Here is a 24969-nt window from a genome sequence, read left to right on the forward strand (position 1 = left end):
TGAGTCTTCTGGACGTCAAACCCACATAATATGCTTCACAGGCTTCACATGTGGCTAAGTAAACTAAATTTTTAGACTCACAGGTTGCATAAAAAAGTGGTGTAAAAGTATAATCCAAGTCTGGAACCATAAAAGGTTGGATCTTGGAGATGAACTTACACATGTTACATCTATTACACGGGTACGTCCCATTTCTAAACAACCGTCTGATATCCAACTTAAAGCCATCTACTTTCTCATTACACAATAACCTCTTCAGGTTTTTACTATTTCTATATCTGAAAGTTGGTTTATTTCCAACTATCTGTGCAACAGGTGCATCCAATAACAGGATTTTCCAATTATTATTTATAATGTTGTTATGACGTATATCATTTGTATATCTGGTTGTAAATACTACCCTTGTGCCATGCTGATGCACCTTGAAATCCTGTACATGGGGGCCCCGTCCCATGTTAACATTTGAGCCAGTATCCGATGTGGAAGATCTTATCTCATCTATCAAAATATGCGGGTATCCCCTATCCACAAAAAAGTTTCCTGTTAAATTCAACTGTAAATTTCTATCTTCTTCCTTACTACACAAGCGTGATGTTCTCAAAAACTAGCCACGTTTTGAAACACATGCCGTGGATGCATGCTGTTATAATGGAGAATGGCATTTCTCCAACATGGCTTCCTATAAATAGTAGTGGAGATGGAGCCATTTGGTTCCTTCAGAATTGTTAAATCCAGGAAATTAATTCTACTGGTAGATTGTTCCACTGTGAATTTCAAAAAGTTAGTAGTAGACTCCATATAGGAAACCAGTTCTAACAGTGAATCTTCATTCCCATTCCAAAATATTAAGATGTCCTCCACAAAACGTCTGTATAACGAGACGTTTCTGAACCCTTCATTATTAAAAAGAAACCTGTTCTCCCATTGGTGCATCACTAGATTAGCATATGAATTTGCACAGGGAGTGCCCATGGCTACTCCCCATACTTGTGCATATAGCTCATCATGAAACAAAAATGTATTGTTGTTCAAAACTAAATCTAGTAAAACACATATTAATGTTTGGCAGGCCTTATCAAGTGTATCATCCATGCATAAAAATTCCCTGATTGCCTCTATCCCATAGTCATTAGGGATACTCGTGAACAAGTTCTTAATGTCCATTGATACCAAGATAGTATAAGGAAATATATTTTGTATAGTAACTGCATCTTGCAGTTCATTCAACAACCCATAAGTGTCTTTCAATATGGTTGGTATTTTTTTAACCAAAGATAAGACAGTCTTTCTTAGAAAGACAACGTGCAAAGGGAGGGTACGAGTAGACTTTATAGTGAAATGTAAGCTGTCCTGTACAATTTACCTAACATAGTTGTAACAGATTGTAGTCTTACCGCCATTCCATATTCACCTTTTCATTTTTACTAAACTAATTACATTTGCCACCTGAATGGGCAAAGACACTTTTAAACAAATCATCATAGTCTGGATTTTAATGTCTCACCCAACGGTTTCTCTAGGGAAAGCATTATGTCAGAAAATATTAGAGAGTATTCTTTAATGTTTACATGTTGCATGAAAAGTGTAAATGCAGAAGGAGAGAACATATAGCAAACCATTTCATCAGCTAGAGTAAGCCAGTTAATGCCAACCAGTAGATATTGAACACATTTCTAAATCAGGCAAAGGACAGACACTGTGTAATCTAGATAGTGATAGCACCATTCAATTCTCTAATAATACTTTCCTCACATTACTCACTTCCACAGCAACCCTCTACACTGCAAGTATTAAAGTAAAGCATTAGCTGTGAGTAATCCTCAAAAAAAAATTCTCCATGAGGCAACATGATAATAGCTGGAAAGAATACATCCAGATTATCTCTGAATCTGTCCACATCCTTTACTGATAAATATGTTGCATGACCACATTTCTCCTTTTCTTCTTTCGGCTGCTCCCGTTACGGGTCACCACAGCAGATCAACTGTTTCATTTATTCCTGTCCTCTGCATCTTGCTCTGTCACACCAACCACCTGCATGTCCTCTCTCACCACATCCATAAACCTTATCTTAGACCTTCCTCTTTTCCTGTTACCTGGCAGCTTCATCCTTAGCATCTTTTTCCCAATATTCTCTGCATCCCTCCTTAGCACATGTCCAAACCAATGTAATCTTACCTCTCTGGCTTTGTCTCCAAACCTTCCAACCTGGGCTGACCCTCTAATATACTTATTCCTAATCCTGTCCATCCTCGTCACACCCAGTGCAAATCTTAACATCTTCAACTCTGTCACGTCAAGCTGTGACTCCTGCCTTTTTGTCAGTGCCACTGTCTCCAACCCATATAACATAGCTGGTCTCACTACCCTCTTGTAGACCTTCCCTTTCACTTTTACTAGTACTCGTCTGTCACAAATCACTCCTGATATTCTTCTCCACCTACTCCATCCTGCCTGTACTCTCTTCTTCACCTCTCTTCCACACTCACCATTACTCTGAACTGTTGATCCCAAGTATTTAAACTCATCCAGCTTCGCCACCTCTACACCCTGCATCCTCACCATTCCTCTATCCTCCCTCTCATTCACACACATGTATTCTGTCTTAGTCCTGCTGGCCTTCATTCCTCTTCTCTCTAGAGCATATATCCACCTCTCCAGGGTCTTCTCCACATGTTCCCTACTCTCACTACCGATCACAATGTCATCTGCAAACATCATAGTCCACGGGGATTCCTGTCTGATCTTGTCTGTCAACCTGTCCATCACCATTGCAAATAAGAAAGGGCTCAGAGCCGATCCTTGATGTAATCCCACCTCCACCTTAAACGCATCCGTCACTCCCACCGCAGACCTCACCGCTGTCACACTACCCTCATACATATCCTGTACCACTCTTACATACTTCTCTGACACTCCTGACTTCCTCATACAATACCACAACTCCTCTCTAGGCACCCTGTTATATGCTTACTCTAAATCCACAAAGACACAATGCAACTTCTTCTGACCTTCTCTGTACTTCTCCATCAACACTCTCAGAGCAAACATCACATCTGTAGTGCTCTTTCCTGGCATGAAACCATACTGCTGATCACTAATCATCACCTCCCTTCTTAACCTAGCTCCCACTACTCTTTCCCATAACTTTATGCTGTCACTGATCAATTTAATCCCTCTGTAGTTACTACAGCTCTGCACATCACCCTTATTCTTAAAAATCGGTACCAAAACACCTTTTCTCCATTCCTCAGGCATCCTCTCACTTTCCAAGATTTCATTAAACAATCTAGTTAAAAACTCCACTGCCATTTCACCTAAACACCTCCATGCTTCCACAGGTATGTCATCTGGACCAACAGCCTTTCTGTTCTTCATCCTCTTCATAGCTAATCCACTGCACTTCATGATTCACTATCTGCACATCATCCAACCTTCTCTCCCTCTCATTCTCTTCATTCATCAGCCCCTCAAAGTACTCTTATCCTTGTACATGTCAAAAATGCTGACTGTGTCTAACAACAAGATCAGTAGACACACAACCTGAAAAAACATCTAAAAGTCCAACTCCCTCTACTATCCTTCCAGTAATCCTCCACAACCAAATCCATCTTTGTGGACTTAATGATCTGTCTAATTACCTCATTTCACTCTACTACCTTGTTATTCAATAATATCCTTATTGCCATCTGTCAGGCTTGCTTTTGATTCCTAAAAATCTGTTATTATTCATGAACTATTATATTATTCATGAACTATTATAGTCCCTGATATTACTGAATATATGAAAATAATACACTGTTGCTAAATTGCTACTGTAGTAATGCTTGTTTGTGTTTTTTTGCACTATCTACTGCTGTTATAAGTATGAAAATAATGCACATCTATGTACTTGCTGGGAGGAGCTTATCTTTATGGGCCTTCGCATAAAATGCAGTAAGTTCATTTGGACAATCCAGTTTACCAAAATAAATAAGTAAATACTAATGTTTCAGTTAGAATCTCAAAAACACATATAAGGTGCTATCCCTAACAACACTCTCTGTGCACGTGTGTACACACACACACACACACACACACACACACACACACACACACACACACACACACAGTGTTCACCATAGAGTGCAATGGTCACACTGAAGCTGTGCAGCAAATTCAGCAAATATTTAGCCAGATATAACTCTGGTGATAAACTGTAATAGAAATGACTAGTTAAGTATTTATGGTACCAAGTACTCCCAATTAACACTGCAATTTCAAAATTGTATAGTAGTTGTGCATGAAAATGTTGCCCTCTGTTTTGAACCCATGGTAAAATGAAAGGGTGTATTTAAGGGAAAATAGTAGAAATCTATCTGAAAATGCACAGTGCTATACTCTTTCATTTCAGTCAGAATTATTTTAATTTATTAAGCCTGAGCTAATGTTTTTGGGAAGATTATAAAGAAACAAACAATAAACTAGAGGATTATGCATAAACAACTCTTAGTTTTAACTACACAAGCTTTGCCAGTATAAACTACTCTGCATCAAATATATCCGAATATTTTAATAACCGCTTTAGACAAAACAGTACAGTATTCAGCAGGGGATGATATATTAATCATGTTAATATACTAAGGGTGTTTTGTTCCTTATTGAAGGTTATACCCAATGCAACTAACACACTTCATGACCTAGTTATAAATAAATCTTCCTGTCTAGATGTTAACAATGGAAAGTGTTGTGCAATCGATGACATACTAAATACAAGTAAGTGTATTCAGTACACTGTCAATGACATCTTAATTTTTGCATTGATAAACACATACAAATAAGACACAAATATACAGGCAAAATCAAGTCAATAAAAATCCGTAGATTATAATTACTATATATATATATATATATATATATATATATATATATATATATATATATTTTTTTTTTTTTTCACACACAGGCACAAAATAAAGCAGGTACTGCTTAGCTTACAGAATTACCCTAGTCCTAAATTGAACTATAAATTACATACACTACTCACTTTCTTATCATATTTTTGAGATTTAACCATAAAACTCAACTTGATCTCAGTGGTTGTAAACAACGATAAGGTTTTCTTTAATTCAATCAGAAAGTTTTCTGAGGGGAAATTGGGATTGTAACATGACAATAAATATTGATGTAATCACCATGCTACACAAGACTGTCTCAATATGCTTGCAGAAAAGTTTGCGCAGACCTCACAATAAGCAAAGAAAATATCAGAGGGTTACAGAAATGGTAACATCCATTACATAACTACATAAATGATAGCTACTGCCACAATAAAAATTAAAAAGATGCATCACAAATGTGTTAAAATGTGACAGTTCCATGAACTAAGGCAACAGGCTGCACTGGTATTAATTCATAAAGGCATTGGAGGGGTCACATCAGACCAAAACAATTTCAGACCTCTTGTGAGAATGCATGCTGCTTATTTTCCCTTGTTATGGCATTCGGTCAGTGTTGCACATAAGTGAACAGTTGGCAACTTAATGTCATTAAACACTGGTTAGGCAACAAAACAAAAATCAGGGTAGGTGGTTACCAGTGTTGTCCCACAAGGATCTCTACTGGGTCAACTTCATTATGAACCATTTTTCAAGCTCAAGATATGAAAAATTGGCTATGGACAACCATATTGGCAATTGATTGCAAATTGAGTAACATAAGTACTTCAATAAAATATTGCAAATTGAGTAACATAAGTACTTCAGTAAAATATTGCAAATTGAGTAACATAAGTACTTCAATAAAATATTGCAAATTGAGTAACATAAGTACTTCAATAAAAGATATACATTTTTCTAAAAGGTTTACAAAAAAGTAAACCTGGCACAGTAGTAATGACCTAACCTATAATGTCTGTAGATTTAGCATGATGAGACGTATCAAAAAGGACATACGTTTTAAAACATGAGGAGAACAAGTCAAACACTTCCCTCCTTAGTTTAGCAGAAGCATATCTGAATCGAGCAGGAATGGAAATCAAACCAGAAGTAGACAAAAGTCAGGCAGCACCTAAGTGTGCCAAACACAAAAGAACGACTATAAGGAGATGGATCAGATGAGAAGGGCAGCAATGAGGAAAAGGCAACAACCTCATGACCTTGTGTCAATCAGGATCTGATGCAGGAATGGATAAGAACAGGTGAATTTAATCCAAAAGATGAAAGGTTAATATTGGCAGCCCAGGATAATGTTCTACATACACATTGTTTTACAAAGGCTATTGAACATGTGGGAGAAACATACAAATGCAGGTTCTATAAAACAGAAGTTGAAACAGTTGCACATTTTTTTTGCTGCATATGACACAGTAATTGCAGAGGGCCTGTATACTGAAAGACATAATAATGTAGCAGGACTGTTGCAGTGGGGATTGTGTAAACACTACATTACAGAAGCAGATGAGAAGCACTGGAAACATGAGCCAGAAAGCATTACAGCAGTTGATGAAGTTTATATCTAAAACTATATTGAAATATAAATAATATATACATTATATATATATATATATATATATATATATATATACACACACACACACACACACACACACACACACACACAAATATTATAAATTATAATATGTATGTGTAAATAGATATATCTAAAACTATTGACTCTTCTGTTCTTTTCTCTATCAATTCTGCCAGTAACACCAAAACATCCCCAGTATCACAAGCTAAATGTCTTGGAGTAATACTTGACCAAAACCTGAAGTTTGACAAACATACAGTACAAACCATATCCAAAGTCCATAAAAAAACTTGGAACCTTTTACCGCTGCAAAAACTATCTAACCAAAATTGCTATATCCAGAACTAAACCTTCTCTCTACATTGCTCTATGCATCCCCTGTATTATCAAAACCTTAACAAGACAGACCTACACAAATTGTCCATGTGCTATAATAAAATAGCTAGATTTGCAGCCAACTCTAATTTCCACTTCCACCACTGAACCTCACTAAAACAACTAGGTTGGCTAAAACTCCCCAACTTACTAAACTATAACCAACTCACCATGGCTCATTACTTGCTGTACCACCCAAACAAGATTCCTGATCTCTCAGGTTTACTCATCTTTCACAATTCTGCTTACCAACTAAGATCTACAAACAAAGCCCTTCTTGAAGTAGCTAAATGTAGACACAGTGCTGGTGAATCCCTCTACTCCTACACAGTTGCTAAAATCTGGAATTCTCTTCCACCAGATATCAGATTGCAAAGTAGCAGTCCCATCTTTAAAACCCAGTTAAAAGCCCACCTCAGTCTCATCAGGCAATGTTCCTGTGCTGACCATGGCTAGCCCTGCTACCATCATTCAGAAAAATCTTCCTCTGGCACTACTTAAAGGTCAAACACACAGAAAAAAAACTACCGAAAACTAACGAATTGTATGTTTAAATGTATGTATACAACTGTATACAGTATTACTGACCTTTCTTACTCAAATACTTTATATTTGCTGCTTTACTACTGTACACTGTATGTTGTACACTTCTGTAACTTCTCATCATACTATGCAGTGATATACTATTGTTTGCTCTATTCATTTGTACTCCTCTCTGGCTTTTTGTATTATCATTTATGTGGAGCATTTGTATTTTTTTTTTTTTATGATTGTCATGTATGTGGAGCTTTTCCCCCAGGTCTCTGCTGAAAATGGGCACCTGATTGCCCAGTCAGACTAATCCGGTTATCAAATATAAAATAAATAAAATAAGTAAAATAACACATGGGATCACCCCAACAGTTCAGAAAATAGATGCCAGAAAACCGACATAATAGTCCATTAAAAGAAGACAAAAATTGAAATTGCTACACCAGGTGATTACAGTGTCTTATGTACAGAGAGATGCAAAGTCATAAAATACCAGGATTTGTAGGCAGAAACGAAGGCAATGTGGAAGAAGGATACCCAGACAGTTCCAGTAGTAGGAGCAATGGGGTCTAATAGAAAATAATTTACATTTGTATTTAGATATGCTATCGATGCATGTAACTCCAGATGAATTACAGAAGGAGTTAATTCTGGTCATATGTAGGTGCTGTCAACAGCACTTGGCTAACATCAAAGATTGAAACAATATTAATTTCATGAACTTTAATCATACTTTGACTTAGGAATGGCGTCCATTCCCGTCATGATACTAGAAACTCAATAGACTTGGAGAAATTAAATCAGGAGAAGACATACATTATAATTGCAAAATAATTGGACAGATCATAAAAAAATTACACTATTTTTAAAGCTCTAATCACACCAAGTTAATATGCTCTTTATGTGAACTTTCATCTGTTTTGTGTGTAGATGACAGTAGCGGAAAGCAAGTAGAATCAGAAGACCTCATGATCACCTTTATGTTCAATGCTTTCTTTCAAACTGAGCTTTAGATAGCTACACCTCATCCTATCCTCATCTACATATGGATAGCACCCAGACTTCTACCTATATATGCAAGATTTGGCACTCTTCAAGGCAAAAGAGGTATAGCAGGGTATCATAAGCATAACAATGATAAATGAAACCGCTCCTTTGAGTGACTTCTTGTAGGAGACACATGTACATTGTGAATAACGGCATGATCTTGGAGCTCAGTGGACTGTTAAATAAAATAGTGGCACATCATGCAAGACAAATCGGCGAATAAAAGTTTGAAAGGAAAAAAATAGTAGTAGACTGCTTGGACAGGAGTAGGAGAGGTGAAAAGTGGTATGTCTGTAATGGCAGTGTTGTGTGGGTACTACTTTTACATGCTAATTTATGCACGACTCTGTATTGTTAGAAAAATGTGTAGCCTAAGTGATGCTATTTTGGGTAAATCGTTTGGTATGTACAGTGTATATTAGTAAATATATATCAATTACTGTCTGCATTTTCATTAGTTATACTTAAGTGAGTTTGCAGCTTATGTACCATACAGTCAAATAACAGGGTGGAAATGAGATTAAAAATGCATGTATAAACATACACATTGATGTTAAACAACAACCTTTTGTTCTAAATAGTTTTCGCATTCATCTGCCTACCTGTTGTATAAGCCATAGAGCCTACAAAGTAATTCCCCTACTTGTAGAAACTGCCTTCTGTATTTCTCATGTGTGCTTGAATTGCTACATCACCATTTTCCATATTACTTCTTTAAAAAAAGACTGTTGCAGCTGTCCTTGACCTTGCTCCCCCGATATTTTGACCTTGTATTTTGAGAGTCTGTCCTCCTGTTCTGAAGCATCTTTGTTTGGAGCATGGTATTAAACGACTTATTTTATGTACTAATTGACTGGTTGGTATATAATTATGTACAAATGTAGAATATGTGAATGAAATTTTGAGTTTATCTACTGCACTGAATACATGAGCTGATACCTGTAGGGATACTTCTTAGTCTGTCTGGGTTGTGCATTACTTAGTGATGCTGCCTCATTACTTGGCTTTCTGGTTTAGTTCTCAGCTGTGGTGATTTCCCTATCAAGTCGTTACAGCCATGCTGTGTCTGTGGGTTTTTGCCAAACACTCTGGATTTATCCCACTGCCCAAGTATTCAGACGAAATTGCCCATAACAGTGCATGCTTGTGAGGATGATATGTGCACATCTTTAGAAGGGATGGTACTCCAACCAAGATGGGTTTCTATGATTTGTGCCCTCTGATTGCTAGGATAGGTTTCAGGACAGTGAATTAAGCTGAAAACCAGACAAAGAATGATTGAACAAACCAATTAATGACGAAGTTGCTAAATCCGGATATGAAACTATTATGCATGCAATTACAAAGGCATCAAAAGAATGCTAAATACTGCAGACATTTGAGTATGCATCAAGGTTGTAGTCCCAGAACACAAATGTCATAGTTCCTGAACACAAAATGTATTATCTGTTACAGACTTGGCTACTGTGTATATTCAACCACCAAAAATGTAATTATAACTTATTTATTTGTTAATTACATAAATGAGATTGTCATCATGAATCTTTTTCAGCCATGAAGAGCCAAAGTGGCAATAAGTGCAATAAATATAGAGGCTTTAGGGTAGCACATCAAACCTCCATGTGTTGAAAGGTGGAAGAAAACTGAAGCACCTGTAGAAAACCCATCCCAACATGGGGCAGATGTACAGACTTCATAGAATGTGACAGGAGATCAAGATTAAATCCGTCATCATAGAAATCTTATCCACTGAGCAGCATTGATGCCCACTTGCTGAAAAGTGACAATACTAGCTGAAACCAAGCCATACTTTGGAGGGTGATAATTGAGAACACTGGACTGCGTCATTGTTTTTGCATAATGCTCAGAATGTTACTGCAGTTACTTACCATTCCAGTGTTTTCTGAAGATAGCAATTGCTGCATGTAGTCTCTTCATGATTCTACTTTTTTCTAATATCCAGTTAAAGCTTGGTGACAGACTGATTAGCATGCTTGTTGTAAGCACACAAATCAAGCATCACTTGGGTAAATTAGTTGGGTAGTTGGTAGCCACAGTGATATACCGGCTACCGAACCACAATTCTCAACTTTGTTCAAGAAACATGGCAAAGATAAAGAAAATGAGCAGGAAAGGGCCCAAATCAGGTACATTTTTTTTGCTTGTATAACCTTTACTCACAAGTCACATAAAGAGTTAACAGAAAAGATTTTGCACCAACGTGCATTTTTCCGAACAGTAAGAAATAAAAAACTCTTAATGTCAGGCATTATCAGTGAGTTGTCAGAAAAAAAAAAAGAGGAGTGTTTTATGATGGATGTGTTTAGACGTAATGAGACAAAATCAGAGGAAGTACCAAACTGTTATCTGTAGGTAACATAGCTGTCAAACTCTTACTTCAGTATTAAACGCATATCTAGTCAAGGAAACTTTTTAAACTATTAGTACAGTTAACTTGAGAAACTGACACATTAAGAGAAGGATGTGAATTCACGTGCATTTTCAGAAGTAAAAGATTCTAATTCTGTAACTGTAATTAGCGTCATTATTTATGAAATGTAAACTACCTCCCTTTCTCCCTAAATCACCCATTTTAACATGGATTATGAGAAGTAGACCAAAACTGAGACAAAATGAAAGACAGATGAGGGTTTGTTGGGCAATAATGGGAACTCTTTACTTTTATCATCTTTAGCAACAGAGCAGTTTGAGTTGATAATGCAGAACACTGGGCCTCACATAACCTCATTGTTAGCTATTCTGGATCTGCACTTATGCGTGGTCTGGTGTTCTCCATTATTGCCCTTTGGAGTTACCATTTCCAAAGCAGTCTCCCAGTTGTAAGCATTCTGTTTATAGAAACTGTTAGAAACAGGTGGTTGAAAATGTCCCAGTAGAGAAAATGAGAAGAATAAGGTAAAAATTTCTTGGGTAATGGCAGATCAAAACTGTAATGCATTTGTGCCTTTGGTAAAGTATACAAAATCATTACTATATGAAGTTTTGCTAGGCTAATAACTGCAAGCCTTCTCCCAAGTCAAACACATGCCCTTAAAAAAAACATGCTATAAAATATAAAAAGCACTTGAATTAGAGGAATGTTATCTGAGACATTGTGATTTCTGAAATCTATTTTGTAAATATTCATGTTAAACACCCAGTTTCCAACTAATTGTAATGATTATCCATCTGAAGTGCTTATTTATTTTACAAATAATAATGTTTAAGAAAAAGGAGCTAAAAATTCAGGTATGTAAACCAGGTATTTCCAAAGTTCGTGAGACAAATTAAATTGACACACTTCAACAACTGGTAAGACAGCTATAAGTTTAAGATCTTATGCTGTCAATTTTCATTCTATCCTCCACTGATGGGTTTGGATCCAATACTTGGATCTGACTTGGCCATTACTAAAATTTGTGGTAACTAAAAAGCTGTCGGGCTCCTCCTTACCCATAATGCACCTACTTTAAGCTACCCCACATCTCATTTGCTGCTTTTCGTGAAAAGACGTGGTCAGCTTAGCTCTCGAGCTTTTTTCAGATAAGTGATAGTTTTCTTCAATCTAGATCTTTAAAACTTTATATTTCCTAATACTTTTTAGTATTTTCTAATAATTTCTCATATTACTCATCCCTTACCCTCATAAGTTTTTCATATCTCTTCACTTACGATTGTTGGTATTTTCTTCCTGTCTCTATAGATTTTGTAGAGTTTGTAGTTGATATTTTATTTTTCTATCCTTTTACCTTCTTCACTCTTGTGTAGTCTTTAGTACCATTGTGATGCCCCTGCACTGGCCCAGTAATCAAGGAGCCTCAATCCTCACCACTGGCAGCAGTGAGAGACGTACACAATGGGAGGATGACAAGTACATAGACAGTAAAGTGCAATTTCCATTAAGAGCAAACAGAGAACACAGTCAGTCGGGGCTGGTTTCTCCCTCTTTTCTCCAGATCCCAGTAAAACTCCCCACTGCCACAGCTGTAGGGTTAGGATCTCAGCTGAGCAGCCAAGTTTAAGACCTCCAGCACCCGCTCTGTCCAACCAGTGCTTAATGTCCCTGCCCAAGTAGCTGACACAAGCACACTTTGAGATTTGATTTATATACAAACACACACACCTGGGAAAGGCTGGCACAGGTTTGCTAGCTATGCCCCCTTCTGCCCAGACTATAAGGTAGTACCAGCTGCCACCAGCCACCCTTACTTATCAGGTACTATAAGACCCTTACAAAGGGTGTCCAATCCTACTGTGTAATGTTACTATTAATCCAAATGGTAGTTTTGACCAAGACTTGTAAGGCTATTTAGCAGTGGCCTGTACAGTGTCACCAAATACATATGATAGTACTCTGAGCTTAAATATGTCTCACAGATATCCGCCACAGAGATAGGTTTAAATATATTTAATAGTAAATAAAAGAATAAGGCAATACTCAGAAAACAAACACATTTATTTCAAGTTCAAAAATCACAGGAAATATTTTAAAACAATATTGCAGGACAGTCTCAAATAAATACAGAAAACATCAATCTTTACTATATTCCTATCTTTCTCTAAGAGAAATACTCTGCCCTGAATCTTACAAGCAAGTGCAGATGTGATAATTATGATGGATGTTTCTATGTCAAAGACAAAATACAAAATGCATAGTCTGTATCTGAGAGAGTTCTTAAATTAATATCAGACATTAGTGCTAGGTTAGCCTGAATGACATCACTTTGTCACCTGACTTCAGTTCCCTGGCTAAAACAGAAACTAATAGAATTTTAACATCTCTGTGTGAAAGTCGTAAAACAATAAAACACTTTTACATTTGAAACCTAGTAATTATTTCTGTTTCAAGACTATACAAAAACGTCTAGCTCTAGACATTGTGTCGGCTATTGAACTGAACCTGAGAGATACCCAATCGTAAAACACTTCAATTTCAACTTATTTTCTTGAAGTTTTGCAAGTTAACTCTGTATGTTCCAGCTTCTATTATTAAAACATACATTTGCACAGGTATATAGTTTATATACATTTTATTTATTTTATTTTAAATGTGTTGACCGGGCTAGTGTAACTGTACATATGTCCATTTTTAGTAGCGGCCCGGGGAGATGAGCTCCAAGACGTGAACAATCAAATACAAATACAAACAACAAATAGCATAAAAAAAAACAGCAACAACAGTCACATATGCAGTACAGTATACAGGTTAGCACAGGATGTTCAATGAGGGCAAGAATCATAACAGTGCAAATTACAGGTACAAAACATCATATAGGTAGAGTCCATAGTAGAAAAAGGAAGTTAATTGTATAGTGATATTAATAAGGGAGTTACTTAAAAATAAGTATCCACAGAGGATAGAAATAATATATTATAGAGAGAGATGAAAAATGTATAGTTAGGAGGATATAGCAGTGGGTAAGAAGTAATGGATAGGCAAAGCCAAGTTTGAAGAGATAGATGACTAGTCAGGTTTGGTACAGGGGCATAGCCAGTGTGTTTTGAGGAAATGTTCGTCTGTTTTTGAAGAGTGATAAAGAGGTGAGTGAGGAGAGGTCACTGGGGAGAAGATTCCAGGACTTTACAACAGCATTAGAGAAGAGAGCATCCCCAGCCCAGTTGTTAGGTTTAGAGGGTGCGTACAAGAAGTTTGTTTGATGACCGTAAGGACTTCATATTTTTATAGGGGGTGATGAGGGTAGATAAAATGAGTATTGGAAGGTTTATAGAGAGTGTTATGGGCAGTGGTTAGTTGGTGGAATTTAATCAGGTTTTGTAGTTCTAGCCATCCTAGTTGCTTTATATTAATACAATGGTGTGTTCTATATGGGTTGCCTGTAGCAAATCTGGCAATGTTATTGTAGGACATTTATAATTTGCTGAGGTTATTCATTGATAGATTAGTAAAAATGGGTGAGGCATAGAAGAGTGTAGAGATTAGATGAGTGTGAGCTATAGTAGTTTTGGCTGTAGGAGAAAGAAAAGGTTTAATCCTGTAGAAAGTGCCAAGTGTTTTGTTGACACTCTTTATAGAATTGGTGATATGGGTGTCGAAGTTCATATGGTCAATGGTGATACCAAGTAGTTTGGTGGTAGGGTCTGGTGATACTATAGTACCATTGGTGGATGCCATAGAGAAATCAAAATGAGAGGACTTTTGAGTAGGATTGAAGAGGAGGAGTTTGTTTTTTTTGGGTTCAAAAGAAGACAACGCTGTGTGAACCATTGTTCAACTGTGTTAAATACCTTCTGGGTAATAGAGTGAAGGTCATAGGTGATTTAGCTGAGCATATCAGTGTGGAGTTGTTGGCATATTGTATGCATGTGGCTTGGGGGATGGCTAGATGAAGGTCATTAATAAATATGGAGAAGAGGAGAGGTCCTAGTATGGACCCCTGAGGGACACCTAGGGTAACGGGTAGGTGGGGGGATAGTGTTATGCCATAATACTGCTTGCTGTCATCTGTCAAGGTAGGACTGGAACCATTTTATGGAAAGTGGGTCTAATGACAGAGATTTTAGTATGTTTATGAGAATCTGTTGATTTACCCTGTCAAATGCTTTAGGCAGGTCGATAAATAGAGAAGAAGAAAGATTAGGTTGTGGTTACTGTTAATGCAATCAGTAAAGGAAAGGAGGGCAGTGGTAGTGCTATGTGAGGGTCTGAAACCATGTTGACAAAGTAAATTATTTTCAATTAAGTGGTCGAGTAATTGCCTATGGATGCATTTCTCCATGATCTTAGCTAAAGGAGAAAGTAGGGCAATGGGGCGGGTAGTTCTGTTGATCAGTATGGAACTGGGGTAGGCAATAGCCTTGGCTGATAGCTGTAGATATTCAGAAGGAAGTTGGTCTGCTGAGGGAGAGCATGGTTTCAGTTTATTTAAAAGGGTTAGAATAAATGCGGATGGGACAGGTTTGAAATGAAAAGGAGGGGGTGGGGTTGAGGTATAGGAAGGTAGCGTGAAGGTATTAGGTGATAGTTGACTAGGTGATAGTTGACCAGCTAGTGTTTGGATTACATCTGTAAAGAAGGTATTGAAGGTATTAGCCATATGGATGGGATTTTCCTGGTCTGTATTTTGAGGGTTTGGTGTAGTGGATTGACCTGGGTGGAGTAACTGCTTAATGCTTGCCCAGAATTTTTGTGGGTTGTGATTAGGTTGTTGAAATTGTAGGTAGTAGTTTCATTTATCAGAATGTATAGCTTTCTTGGTGTCATTTCTTAGCTGTCTAAAGGTTTGTTGGTCTACAGGGTTTTTAGTCATTCTCCATTTGGCCCAATATTTATTTCTGAGCTGAATTTTGTGTTTGGCTTTATTAGAAAGTCATGGGGCAGAATTGGTTTAAATTCTGATAGATCTGGTCGGAGCATGGTGGTTAAGAATGGCAAGGAAGGTAGAATTAAAGTAATTAACTGCTTCATCTTAGGGGAGGTGTCTTAAGGGAGCCCATTTGCATGCTCTTAGTTACATTTGGAATAGATCAGGGTTAAACATTTTTTTGGATCTGATATTTCTGATAGAAGTTGGACTGGGGGTGTTGGCTTTATGCCTGATGATGTAGGTAAGTGAGTGGTCACTTATATCAGGGAGGGTTCCAGAATTATAGATGCGAGTATGATTGTAAGAATCCAGTCTAATATGCTTGCTTTCTTGTTAGCTTTATTTATTCTGGTGGGGGAGGTAATGGTTTGAGGAAAAACCATATAGGTTAATGTGGGTGGTAGGGAGGCTGCTACAATAGGAGTTCCAATCTGTTTATATCACCTAGGATTATGGTTTCTTGGGGCAGGTGTTGGAATATCCAGCAAAGGATATTTTCCATGGTGACTGTTATTTCCAGGAGGTAGATACAGATAATATAGATCGATTTGGCATTGTTAAGTTCAAGTTTGGAGATGTGAATTTCAGCATTGGAATAAAGAGGTAGATTGCAGTTTTATATGGTTAACTGTAAGCCAGATTTAAATAGAATAGCAATCCCACCGCCCTTCTTGGCTACTCGGTCAATTCTCAGGATATTATATCCAGTTGGGATAATTTCATTGTCTTTAGTAACATGTTTTAGCCATGTTTCTGTTGGGCAGATAATGTCAAAGGAGTAGACTTCTAATAGAGCTTGGAGTTGAGTTACTTTGTTAATACTATGAATATAAAGATGAGCTAGTAGGAGGGAGTTAGATGGTTTAGTAAGGGGATAATAGTTGATTGTGGTTATGGAGAGTGATATGAGTTGTTGTTGGGCCAGGGTTAGGGTGAATGTTACCATCCTTTAATGAGAGGAGTTGTCCTAGATAGCTTGGGTTAGGGAACCTGCTGTACACAAATAGCACTCTCCTGAGATCTTGTGTATTATATTTAATGTGTAGTATTCTATGATACTTTGCAATTAGGTAGCTGGGTGAACATGTTATATTTGCATGGTTATGCAGGACTGATATGGATGGAGAGTTGGTTTGTTGATTGGGGTAATGAATGTGTGGATGTAGTGGGTGCTCATAGGAGGAGAGTAAGTAGGCAAAGGTTAAAAGTGGTAGTGGTAAAAGAGTGAAGTAGAGTAGGATATGAAATGGAGTGGGTGGCTTAGATATTGGTAAGGATTATAGGATGTATGCATGTAGATATGGAAGTATATAGGGTGAGTGTGTGTGAAGGTAGGAGGGTGTGGTGAGACTGGATGGGAGATGTAAGAGAAGATGGCCATTGGGAAATGTGTATAGAGTTATGGGAGGAGGAAGAGGTATGGCTAGTAAGTATAAGAGTGGAACCCCTGGGGGTGGGTGAGAATTGGGTGTAGGGAGGGGAGCAGAGTGAGCCCGTAGGGTGAACGGAGCGGGTAGAGACAGAGACTAGAGCAGTTGTAGAAGAAACAATCAGCAGGACTGATATGTGAAGGTAAGTTGGAAAAGTCTGATGTGGTAAAGGCCAGTGAGAAGAGAGCCTAGAAAAGGTAGTGTTAGTAGTAGTGAAGGGTAAGGTGAGGGAACTGGATAGCAATGCAGATACTACATAAGAAATAAGGTAAGTAGCTATGTAAAAGAGGATAAAGGGATGTGGCTGGGTAAAGGGTGCCACCTAGTGGACAGGTCTAATAATGCAGGCTGATTTGAGAGGGAGTCAATTGGAGTACAACGAGGGAAAGGTGGGTGCTAGACAAAGAGGGTTTCTATAGAGGACGGGGATAGAGAGTTATTAATGTATAGAAGAGAGGGGGTAGAGGCTGCTGGCTGCCCTGGCTCAAGACGTACTTTACCAGCTGTTGCCGTGGTACACTAGTAGATTGACATTCAGGCAGGAATTATTCAACACACATACTTTTCTTGTATCCTTGATAGAGGGATTGTAGGGCAGATAGGCTGTGAGGTGAACCGCTGATAATTGGAGGGGGGTCCTTTAGATTATTACAGACTAGTGCTGGAAGCACAAGTAGAGCAGGACAACACAGGGGTTAGATGCTAGGAGAGGGAGCAGACAGCAGCCAGGGCTAATCCTGAATCCTAAACCACATTTCTGTTCTTTTCCAGTAGGCTACACTGTGGACACATCCTTGAAGGTCAGTACTGTACAAACCCTGCTCAACACACACTTCTGCACCAGTAGTTTAATATACACATAATATATAGCTCTCATGTTTGTAAGACAAGCATAGGAATCCTATTAATATTCACAAATGATATAGAATTATTTACAAAATTCCAGCTAGCTGGGCTGGCAACATTTCGATTTGTCACAACCATAGTTAGTATTTTTTTCTCTGCCTTGTCTTTTCTAAACAAAAAGTCTGTATTACTTAACCTTTCACTTTATTCATAGTTTCTACCGTAATGGCGGAGAAAGGCCCCTCTGGGTTTAAAATAATGTGCCAAGTGTGAGCACAAGCTACCACTATCAGATGCCCACACATTGTGTTTATTGCCTAGAGCCACAACATTTTACAAGAGGATTGCTCTATATGCCATGGTTTTAACCTTAGAGCTCTAGTCAAAAGAAAAAAATAAGTTAATATTGAGAAGTTTGTTACCATCTTCCTTTGGAGAGGTGATATCTGGGGCTCAATCCCCCAAAATTAAAGCTAAAGAGACAAGCTTTCATCTTTGAAGCCATCCACCCCAGCTTTTGAGCTATCTAGAAAAAGACCAAAGTTGGATCCCAAGAAGGTCTCAAAGTTCTTCTCCCTCTGTTCCGAGAAGGAAGAAAATGATGGATCCGAATATATAAGCTCCGACAGTTAAGCAGTCGGTCTGACAACTTTTAGTCCTGTAGTTCTCCCCAGGACCAGATACTCACCTTTGACTGATCCTTTACCTTCTAGGGTACCCTCACCATTTTTGGAATGACACCAGTCTAATTCTCCTTCTCTAGCTTCGACTTGTTCATCCAGAAGTTTGATGGAGGAAGATATGGAAAGAACGATGTGGAAATTCACGTTGGCGCAGACTCAGATGGGTATTTTGCTGGCTCCTACCCCCTCTGGTCGGGAGGCCCATCCATCAGCTACACTCCAGCTTCAACCTCCCTTCAGTTGTTTCAGAATCCAGGGATCTCAGCCTCCCAGGTCCATCTAGCTTGGATCCAAAGATAACTTTATCTTTGGATCCAAAGTTTACCCTGAGTGTTCTGTTTCAGATTTCTGTGGATCTGGATGACAGAGTTGAAGCGTCATTGTCAGATTTGAGATGTTGCAGTTGACTCTGAAGTTTGTAGGAACTGTCTCTGCCCCTCAGCCTTGGCACTGGATAGCTCAGCTCCAGCTTCCAACTCATGGAGCTTGCCTTTGGAGTGGGGAAGGACAGCTATCCAGAAGCTTGCCTTCTCGGCACCAGGGTCTTCTCTCTCTTTCTCATGAGCAATTAGCCTTCAGTGTTGTGAAGAGGGTACTCTCTGCTCTGACTGGAGAGATGGATCTAACCCCCTCAGATCCTCAACCCTCTGCCCTGATGTCTCTGCCCTCATAGCTTCATCCTTCTTTACCACAGTGACAGCCAGTCCCAGATCTACAGACTTCCCAGCAGGGTATTACAGTTTCTTCTGATACCTCCCCGGAACATCCCACTGAGGAGGTCCCCTAGGAAAATGAACTGCAAGAAGAAGTACTTGGACACTCCACAAGAGTCAGTCACAGAGGATACGGACTTCGATGAGGGTGAAGGGTCCCCGTGATCACCTCCAGAAGATGTCTCATTTAGAGACATTCTTGAGTTCCTAAAACAAAAGAGGTGGTTGGACTCCCGGCAACCCTTCTTCTGAGGAGCCAGTATATATGTAGGCTTTTGGTACTGGCCTGTCTACCTCCTGGGTTACTCCACCTGCCTATGAGCTCAATGATTTGGTGTCTCTGCAGGCGTGGAAGAAACCTGACACAGTTGAACCCATACCCAGAAGACTGGACAAGATTCTGGCACCACCTTTGGGGAAAGAGTTTTGGGCTAAAGGGGTGCCTGTTGATGCCATGGTCATGGTGGTGGCCAACGAAAAGGAACTTGCTAAGCAGAGTTCCACTGTTCATCCCCTAACAGGTAGTCTAGGTTGATGGACAGATTTGGGAAGTGTCTATGCTTCAGCCACCTTCGCCCTAAGGTCACTGAATTATCTGGCACATTTTACTAGGTTACAGAGGGATTTGATCAAGGGACTTTCAGATATCTTCTCAGGATCTGTTTCTGCAGAAGTCCAAGCATCCGTGACTTCTCAGTTGATTACCCTAAAATCTATTTCAAATTCATCCATGAGGTTTATTTTGCATGGAGCTGAAGGAACCTCAAGGGCAACAGATTCAGGCATTTCCATCAGGTGACATGCCTGGATGCACTTATGTGATTTTGCAGAGCCCTTAAAGTAATTGTTTGTCAATACTCTCTTTGACGGCACTTCCTTGTGTGGATCTGCTGTAAAAGAAACCTTATCCAGGTGTGAGAAGGATGGGAAGACCCTGTCTGCAGTGGGTGTACATTTCCCAAACCCTCAGATCTTTTTCAAGAAATCAACAAGGTGGTCAAAAGATGTGTCTCGGGAAATTCCAGTGTCCTTTTCAGGACACACATGGAGGAACTTCTCCCAGGGGGCAGAAGGGGAACTCTAATGGTCGATGCCACCCCCGAGCCAGAGGAGGCCCACAAAATCAGGGGTCCAGAGATTCTTTCTTGAGTAGACTGTATCAGCACTCCTGAAAGGAGTGTGAGGCAAGGGGAGCTCTATTATCCCTGAACCAGACCGCCTGGCTAGACATAGAAGATAATTGGATGCAGAGGATTATATCCAGATGTTATATAATAACCCTTTTCCCTTCTGCCTGCAATCTCAAGAAAAATCCCCAATGTTCCACCCAGTCTGAGGGAATAAGCAGCAATTCAAATACAAAAGCTGCTAGAGAAATGAGTCATCCAAGAGGTCCCACAGACCAAATAGAATCCAGAATGTACTCAAGGTTCTTTTTTGGTGCCAAAGAAAATGGGTCTGGAGACCAATTTTGGATCTCAGCAACTTGAACAAGTCAGTTTGACATAACAAGTTTCGGATGGTCATGGTTCAGTCCATTCTCCCTTTTCTGGGCAAGGATGACTAGATGTACTTGCTATATATTCAGGATGCATATTATAATATAAAGATGAACAGATGATCCAGAAGGTTGTTCACCCAATGTATGGCAGTAGTAGCAGTTTGACGACTGGCTCATTACCGCCCTGACCAGGCTTCAATTGATAAGGACAAGAAATCAGATTCTCTAGACTTGTTCTCATCTGAGAATAACCATAAACTATGAAAAGCCTCATCTGGAACCAAATTAAAATTGGAATTCATATGAGCAGTTTTCAACAGTCAATGGTAGCTTCACTGCCTCCCTCAAGATTACAGACTATAAGATCACAGGTCAGAAGAATAGTGTGCAGTACCAAGATTTCAGAGTGCTTGGTCCTTCAAGCGCTAGGATCAATGTCAGCGGCAATAAACCTAGTACCTTTAGCCAGATTTTATATGAAGATTCTCCAGTTGATTCTAGCAACTCAGTGGTTGATACTTTACCAATCCATGTTAACCCAAGTACGGATCAGTCAGACATGCAAGAGAGATCTTAGGTGGTGGATTCAATCTGATCAGGTTCTACAAGTCCGTTCATTTATCCCCCTAAGCCCAAGGCCATAGTGACGACGGATGCTTCCCATTTGGGGTGGGAGAAATTTTCTGGGGAAAACCGTCCAAGGCACTTGGTCCCCTGAATAAGCTAACTTCCATATCAATGTCGTAGAGATGAGAGCAGTGCTTTTAGTGTTGCAGGCCTTCCAGGATGCAGTCAGACAGACGTATGTCAGTAGTTTGCTACAATGACAAACAGGGAAGACATTTCTTACACAGAAAAACATCCAGGCCTGGCTAAAATTTGCAAAACAATACATCGTCTCCCGAAAGCATGTGGGAAAATGTGTTATGGTCTGCTGAGACCAAGGTTGAACATTTTGGCCACAATTCCAAAAGGTGTATTTGGTGCAAAAACAGTACTTCGCATAACTAAAAACACCATCCCCATGGTGAAGCATGGTGGTGGCAGTATCATGCTTTGGGGTTGCTTTTCTTCAGCTGGAACTGGGGCTTTAGTCAATGTGGAGGGAGTTATGAACAGTTCCAAATACCAGTCAACTTTTTGCCTAAAACCTTCAGGTGTTTGCTAGAAAGCTGAGGATGAAGAGAAATTTCACCATTCAACACAACAATGACCCCAAGCATACATCCAAATAAACAAAAGAATAGCTTCACCAGAAGAAAATTAAAGTTTTGGAGTGGCCTAGCCAGAGCCCAGACCTAAATCCAACAGAAAATCAGTGGGGTGACTTGAAGAGGTCTGTGCACAAGAGATGCCCTCGCGATCTGACAGATTTGGAACACTTTTGCAAGGAAGAGTGGGAAAATATTGCCCAGTCAAGATGTGCCATGCAGATAAGATTTCTACCCAAGAAGACTGAATGCTGTAATTAGAACAAAAGGTGCTTCAACAAAGAATGAGTTTAAGGGTGTGCACACTTATGCAACCACCATATTGTATGTTTTTTTATTTTTTATATTTTTCCCCTAACAGATTTGTTTTTCAGTTGAATTGTAAAGGTTACAGGCCACATTTAAGGTAGGAAACGTTTTGAAATAATTTATTGTGGTCTCATGTTTTTATATCACAAAAAACTGGCATTTTAACAGGGGTGTGTACACTTTTTTATATCCACTGTATAAACTGTTGCAATCATCTGAAATGAGATCCTACTGAAATGTTGTGACTCAGATGCTTGAATCCCAAAATATAAAAAAAAGACTGAAAATGTTCAATATTTACTTTTCTCCTGTATTGTTTCATCTTTTTTTGTAGGGGGAATCTCAAAATTAGTATACGTCAGTTTTTTCAGCCTTTCAGTTTCCACATTTCAGGACTCTGCAACCCAAGTTCTTTCATTTCAGATGGTCACCGGAAGAAGAAGATTTCCTGCATCTATTTTATTTAGACTCTTCATTGTTCTTGTTCGTAATTGTATTTGCAGTGAAAACAATTCTACTTTATTTTCCCTTCAGCAAAAGTTAATATGTCATATAAAAATAACTGTGTTGTAGTCTTTAATCTTGGTCCAAAAGTCCTCAATATTGTTACAGTACATGCATTCAAGTAGATACATACATATGTACAACATATATTTCTGTCTACATGCGCTGACACACAGACACACACACACACACACACACACACACACACACACACACACACACACACACACACGATCACACTAAGGTTCAATTTCTGGCATATGCTAATTACCTCTGAATTGTGAAAAGTGAATGACTGCCATTCCCATTTTGGAAGACATTGCACATGCTTGGTTGAATAATTACTCCCAGTCATTAAGACAAGGCATTTTAGTATTGTGGTGCGGATTCATCAGACAGCGGGCATAATGATAACTGTGAAGCTGATTTATAAAGCAAGTACTTTGTGCTATATGGTTTCACTGTCTGGGCTCTCTGCAAAGTAGTCCGCCCTACTTTGTCATGGTTCACCTTAGTTACATTTGATGGATTTTCTATTCCACTTTCATTGGCTTTTTTTTTAGTAACATCCCATTTTGCTGACCTTACATGAATTTGCACCTCACCTTTGTAATTTGTATGGCAAGTTCTAGAGTAATTTCTGCTGTATGTTAATATATTCAGGTCACATGACTTAAGCATTATACTATAAAATATGTTAACCCTACCTTGTACTTTGGACAGATGCTAAGCTGTGTCTTGTGAATTTATTATTAAAAGCTACTACTCTAATGCTATCCGCTAGTAGAAGTTATACCCAAGCCCTATTATTGATATAAAAATACCTATTTTATAAGCCACACTGGAGTACTAATGTTAAAAAGTGTAAGAACATTTTTGAAGTAGAGTTGCTAGACATTGTGAGCACAAATAATTAAATATATGGGGCTTTAGGTCTTCATGCTGTTTTAATGTTTTATACAATAACACATATGTGATCTAGTGCGAGTCAGGCAAACATTAACCAAATAAGCACTTGAACAAGATAAATGTGGTATAGTTATAAAGAGGAGACTGTGCCTGATGAGTCCTCTGTCTATTGTTCTGTTAGAGACTTTGAGAAATATAAATATTAGAGGTATGACTGCATGATGCAAGTCTCCCATGTGCTGTAGAAGGAACTATGGTACCAGGTCTTAAAAAGGCATTCTGTTGATTTACCAATGGAGTACTGACTCTTGTGTGAGCCTTTTTGGCCTGCCTACAGACGTACTGAATTTGTTTTAATTAGATACTTTATGTACCTTCTTTGCAAACAAATGTAATAAAGATTGAATAAAAGCATAATAGGTTTTCTAGTTCATTTAAAATTTCAGGCAAGCTGATCTGAACAATATTATAGTTGTTACTTAGTCCAATGATATTTATTTTAGGAAGACGGTCTCTGATAAAGATGCTCTTTTTTTCTGAGTAGTCGCACTGGATTAGCAAAAAGCAGGAAGAAAAAAAAACAGCAACAGGCAAGAGAACTTTCCCATGCAGACTGACTGATATTCATGGGTAGGTATGACTAAGTGATGCAAAAGGAATTAACAGAATGTGAATGAATAGGTATAGATACAATTTATTTATGGCAGGCATGTTTTGGTAAAAATATATTTCAAAATATTTTTTTATTTGTGTAATTACTGGGAAATTATACTTAATTATTGTCTGAGATACCTGTTGAAGAATGTTGTGTTTTTGGATCTACGTTTATATTTTTAATTACCAAATAATCGAATTGCACTTAAATGAGACCAAAAACCCGAATTTGCAAATCCTTGAAAGTTTAAATGACCGGATTGCACATTGCTGAATGCTCTGATGTTTTCTTATGCTTATCTGTTTAAATAGTGTAATATCCCTTTAAAGATTTTTATTTTGTACGTAAGGAAAATGACGGGCATTGAGTTTATTGGTGGAGGAACTACCTAAAAGTGGAATACAACAAAGTTATATAAAA

At 38.5% G+C, this 24969-nt stretch overlaps 1 long non-coding RNA gene across 1 annotated transcript in view; it reads left to right on the forward strand.

Moving 5' to 3' along the window:
- Window positions 1-24311, forward strand: part of LOC122794079 — a 749354-nt gene extending 725043 nt beyond the window's left edge. The window contains exon 3 of the long non-coding RNA XR_006363613.1: window positions 22816-24311. This is a non-coding gene — a long non-coding RNA (uncharacterized LOC122794079). The remainder of the gene's footprint in view (window positions 1-22815) is intronic.
- The last annotated feature ends 658 nt before the right edge of the window (window positions 24312-24969 follow it).

The sequence above is a fragment of the Protopterus annectens genome, chromosome 2.part1 (assembly GCF_019279795.1).
Source record: "Protopterus annectens isolate FY-2018-M chromosome 2.part1, PAN1.0, whole genome shotgun sequence".
NCBI classification, from domain to species: Eukaryota; Metazoa; Chordata; order Ceratodontiformes; family Protopteridae; genus Protopterus; species Protopterus annectens.